Raw genomic sequence first — 5786 nt, forward strand, 5'->3', positions numbered from 1 at the left:
GGCCAAGATAAGACTGCACTCTTAACAACTTTGAAACTCCGTGGGCGATTCTCTGTGTACTGTCTCGGCGAGGTAAGGTCTATTATTCCACAATCATTGGACTTTTTTACTTATCTACGATGGTACTTAACTATACTATGATTTTACTGGATTGAATGCAAAACAACAAAAAATCACTTTGCCTAGGTACATGTGACAAAACACTATCATCATTATAGACAATAGACAATAGGTGCAGGAGTAGGCCATTCAGCCCTTCGAGCCAGCACCGCCATTCAATGCGATCATGGCTGATCACTCTCAATCAGTACCCCGTTCCTGCCTTCTCCCCATACCCCCTCACTCCGCTATCCTTAAGAGCTCTATCCAGCTCTCTCTTGAAAGCATCCAACGAACTGGCCTCCACTGCCTTCTGAGGCAGAGAATTCCACACCTTCACCACTCTCTGACTGAAAAAGTTCTTCCTCATCTCCGTTCTAAATGGCCTACCCCTTATTCTTAAACTGTGGCCCCTTGTTCTGGACTCCCCCAACATTGGGAACATGTTTCCTGCCTCTAATGTTTCCAATCCCCTAATTATCTTATATGTTTCAATAAGATCCCCCCTCATCCTTCTAAATTCCAGTGTATACAAGCCCAATCGCTCCAGCCTTTCAACATACGACAGTCCCGCCATTCCGGGAATTAACCTAGTGAACCTACGCTGCACGCCCTCCATAGCAAGAATATCCTTCCTCAAATTTGGAGACCAAAACTGCACACAGTACTCCAGGTGCGGTCTCACCAGGGCCCGGTACAACTGTAGAAGGACCTCTTTGCTCCTTGCTCCATTATTCTGGAATATCATTTGGGTGGGTAATTCAATTAGATGAAGATTCATTAAGTAGCCTTCTGCACAAGTAGTTGAATAAAGGGTTTGCAAATTCTGTTTGCTGAGCTGCCTTCCCCCAGACTAGTTGCTGCAGTCTAGTGGGGTGAACCCAGACACACTTGCTGCATCTCTCACTGTTCATTTATGAAGTTACTGTGTAAAAAGAACGTGTTGTGAAAATGCTCACAATTTCACAGTGAAAGCTGAAAGCTGACCAAGTTTTATTAGCAATGCTGGAATAGCGCACAAGGTCAGGTAACATTCAGAAAATATAAATTATGTATTTGAAATAAAAATAGGCGCAAAACAAATTTAAAATTCCCTACACCAAAGCCACTGAGAGCGGACCTAGAAATTAATTTGCACTTTATAATGGGTATCAGTATGATGCTCCAAGGGTGGCTAAATGATAGATTTTTTATAGACCGTAAGGAATAGAACTTCTAACTTTCACATAATGCATAATCATGTTCCACTAAATATTTGGATTTCTCATCCCTGATGTTAACACAAAGACGTTAACACAAGAAAATAAAAAGAATAATTTCATTTCTGCAGTGCCATGAGGGGCTTTGATATATCGCAAAGTGTTAGAAAAGCTATGAGGTAAAGAACTATTTTCTTGTAAGACACATGGCTGCAATGTGCTAATTCACCATGTATCCCGATTTTCAGTTATGCTGTTAAGGGATGAACTAGGGATGGGAAGCTATTTTGACTTTGTCACAGGGAGAAGGTACAAACTCCGTAAAGACTGCACCAGTAGTCTTTAATCAGGATCAAACCCTGGTATCTGGCGCTGTTAGGCAACAACTCTACCGCTGAGCCACTGTGATGCCACTGTGCTGTTCTTTGAATGCAGGGAATGGAGGGACATGGATCATATGCAGGTGAAGGAGATTGGTTTAACTTGACATCAAGTTTGGCACAGACATCATGGGTGAAATGCCCGTTCCTGTGCTGCACTGTTCTATGTGCTATGTCATGGTATTATTTACAGGCCTTTGGTAGGACAGGCTTGTGGTTTAATGTATAATTGGAAGTGCAGTCCTCCTAAATGTGCAGCACTCTCTCAGCACTGAGCCACCGCAGGCACGTGGGACTAGATGTAGATGGGGGAAGTTGGTCGGTGTGGGCAAGTTGGGCCGAAAAGCCTGTTTTCATGCTGTATAACTTTATGACTATGATACTGCCACAGTATCTGCTGCATTAAGGAACTAAACTGGGAGGAGACTGATAATTCAGATCCAATGAAATAGGAACTTAGTGAATCACCTGAATCACCTGAAAAAAACACATCAGACATTATGTTAAAAGAGAAAATGTTTTTAAAAAGTCAGGTGATCCAACAGCATTGGTGGAGAGTTGTAAGAGTTAACCTTAATGCTCTATGGCAGATAGCAATTAAGGATAATCCCAAGAGATTTTATGTACACAAAGGGTTAAATGGGTAACCAGAGAGAAGGAATCAAAGCGGTCAATTCTGTGTGGAGCCAGAGGAGATGGGCAAGGTCCTCAGTAAGTATTTCTCCTCTATTTTTATCAGGGAGAAAGACAGGAGTTCGGAGTAACTGAAGGCAGTCACTGGAAGTGTCTTGAGAGCAGTCAGTATTATGGCCGAAGAGATGCTGAAGGTTCTGATGTGTATGAAGATAGACAAATCTCCCAGACCTGATCACATACATCCGAGGATACTGTGGGAAGCTAGAGAGGAAATTGCAGAAGCCCTGGCTGAGATTTATGAGTCGTCATTAAATATAGGTGAAGTTCCAGAAGACTGGAGGGTGGCAAAGGCTGTGCATCTATTCACGAAGGGCTGCAGGGAAAAGGGCTGGGAACTGCAAGCCACTGAGCTCTGTGGTTGGAAAGTTACTAGAGAGTCTTCTGAGGGGTAGGATATCCATGCATTTAAATGGACAAGGGCTGATTAGGGAAGTCAGCATGGTTTTGTACATGGGAGCTCAAGGTTTTTGAAGATGTGACTAAAATGTTGATAAAGACAGAGTGGTATATCTGTTGTAAACATGGATGTCAGCAACGCATTCAATATGGTTCCGCATGGCAGGCTGCTCTGGAAGGTTAGATCGCATGGGATCCAAGGAGAGATAGCTGAATGGATAGAAAATTTGCTTGATGGAAGTAGGCAGAGGGTGATGATGGAAGGTTGCATTTTGGACTGGAGGTCTGTGACTCGCAGTGTGCCTCAAGGTTTGGTGCTGGGCCCATTGCTTTTTATCATCTTTATCAATGACCTGGATGAGAACGTACATTGCATGATTAGCAAGTTTACCGATGCCACAAAAGTGGGCGGTATTGTAGATAGTGAAAGTGGTTGTCAAAAATTGCAGCAGGATCTTGATCGTTTGGGCAGGTGGGCTGAGGAATGGTTGATGGAATTTACTACAGAGAAATGTGAGGTGTTGCATTTTGGGAACACTAACATGGGCAGGACATACATAGGGATTGATAGGGCTCTGGGGAGTGTTGTAGAGCAGAGGGATCTAGGAGTGCAGGTACGTAGTTCCCTGAGAGTGGCATCACAGGTAGATCGGGTGGTCAAAAAGGCTTTTGGCACATTGGCCTTCATCATTCAGAGTATTGAGAATAAAAGTTGGGAGGTCATGTTGCAGTTATATAAGACGTTGGTGAGGCTGCATTTAGAGTATTGTGTTCAGTTCTGGGTGCCATGTTATAGGAAAAATGTTGTCAAGCTGGAAAGGGTACAGAGAAGATTTACAAGGATGTTGCCAGGACTCGATGGCCTAAGCTACAGGGAGAGGTTGAGGTCATTGGGACTCTATTCCTTGGAGTGCAGGAGGATGAGGGGGTGATCTTATAGAGGTGTATAAAATCATGAGAATAGATCGAGTAGACACATACACTCAGTGATATAATAGGTTGAGCTTGATGAACATGGCACCCAGAACTGAACACAATACTCTAAATGCAGCCTCACCAATGTCTTATACAACTGCAACATGACCTCCCAACTTCTATACTCAATACTCTGAATGATGAGCTTGTGGAGCTGATATTGATTCTCATCACACCTGTTTCTTCACTGAAGATTAAAGATATAAAGAGCAACATCGGGTCATGATCTTTCATGTGGCTCTTCCAAGCAATGATGTCAGCAGAATTATTGACTATTTTTTCCAATACTTTGGATCCAGGTTTATCACACAGTCTATTATTAGCATTAAAAAAGGGACACAAATTGTAACTCAGCGGGTCAGGCAGCATCCATGGAGAACATGGATAGGTGACGTTTCGGGTCGGGACCGTGCTTCAGACTGGGCCTTATCATCTACACACCAGAGGCAATTTACATAAGCCAATTAACCCACAAACCTGGGATGTGGGAAGAAACCGGAGCACCTGGAGGAAACCTGTCACCTATCCAGGTACTCCAGAGATGCTGCCTGACCTGCTGAGTTACTCCAGCACTTTGTGTCTTTTTGTTTGTAAACCAGCATCTGCAGTTCCTTGTTTCTCTATGCTTAGCATTGTTGGGTGACTGAGATACCTCCGTGCAGAGCAAGGTCCTGTGCAAAAAAACGGGGGATGGATATTAGGATTAACCAAAGTAAATATAAAGCAGACCTAAAATATGTAATCCCTCAAAATTGTTGATGAGGCATTATGCCAGAAAAAAGTAACAAATTCAGAGTTGGAGTATGTGAGGAAATAGAGGTTGTGTTTATAGTGTTAACAGACTGTGATAAATCTTGTGGCACAGTGGAGTGTGTTAATGATCTATCCGATAGAATTAAGCGACTTGTCAATATTCATTTTAATAACTTGATGCACAGCTAATCCCACATACACTTTGTTCTTTTGAGGATATTTATAAATTAAAGTTATTACACTATTATTTGCAATATGTTCCCTTGACTGGCAGTTGCCAGGCTGTTATTTGTTCATTTAAAAGAAATCTTGGAAGGAATTAAATTGAGTGCAAATGAAGGCATTCCGTTGGCTTTCTTAATATGAGATGAAAAATCACACATTACATTGACACTTGCCTGATATTAAGTAGGAATTTATAGGAGAGGCTTAGCAGTGGTCCAGATCTTTGCAAGAAATGCCAGGAGTTCCATGTGGGGCTGTCATCCTTTCCCCCGTTACTGTCATGAAGTGTGCGTATTCCCGGAGATCCTGAGCTAACAAGATGAGCATGTCACCCATTCCTTCTCTCCAGAGATGCTGCCTGTCCCGCTGAGTTACTCCAGCATTTTGTGTCTACCTTTGATTTAAACCAGCATCTGCAGTTCTTTCCTACTGCATATAAGATGATCAATTTCAAAGGTCTGCTTCAATGTTGGGCTCCTTGGAGCATCGCCAAGCCCCGGGGAAGCTGCCCGATGAACATAGCGTGTAAAATCTGGCACAGGTCCACTCACATCCGTGGGCAAGGGAGAGGGGCGATTTATGTCCTTTGAATTAATTTAGTAACAAGGAGTTGTGGCATCTTTAGCTTTCGAGTTAAAGATTCCAGGGAAGGGGTTTGGGGGGGGGGGGGAAACAGGGTTAGCACAGATGGTAAAGCTCCTGCCTCGCAGCGCCAGAGAGCCGGGTTCAACCCCGCGCCGCTATTCCTTGTCTGAGCGTAAGTTCAATCTGAAGACTGCGGAAGACCTGATGGTAGTATGTTCTACGTAATCCCACTTTCACATCCACTCCCTACACAGTCGTAGCAATTTCACAGAGGCCAATTAACCTACAAACCTGTACGTCTTTGGAGTGTGGGAAGAAACTGGAGCACCCAGAGAAAACCCACATGGTCACAGGGAGAATGTACACACTCCGTACAAACTGCACCCATGGTTCAGGATTGAACCCGGGTCTCTGGAGCTGTGAGACAGCAACTCTACCGCTGGCCACTGTGCCGCCCCCTGGGACTTGTTTTTGGCCC

This window comes from Rhinoraja longicauda, chromosome 12, assembly GCF_053455715.1.
Source record: "Rhinoraja longicauda isolate Sanriku21f chromosome 12, sRhiLon1.1, whole genome shotgun sequence".
Classification (NCBI taxonomy): domain Eukaryota; kingdom Metazoa; phylum Chordata; class Chondrichthyes; order Rajiformes; family Arhynchobatidae; genus Rhinoraja; species Rhinoraja longicauda.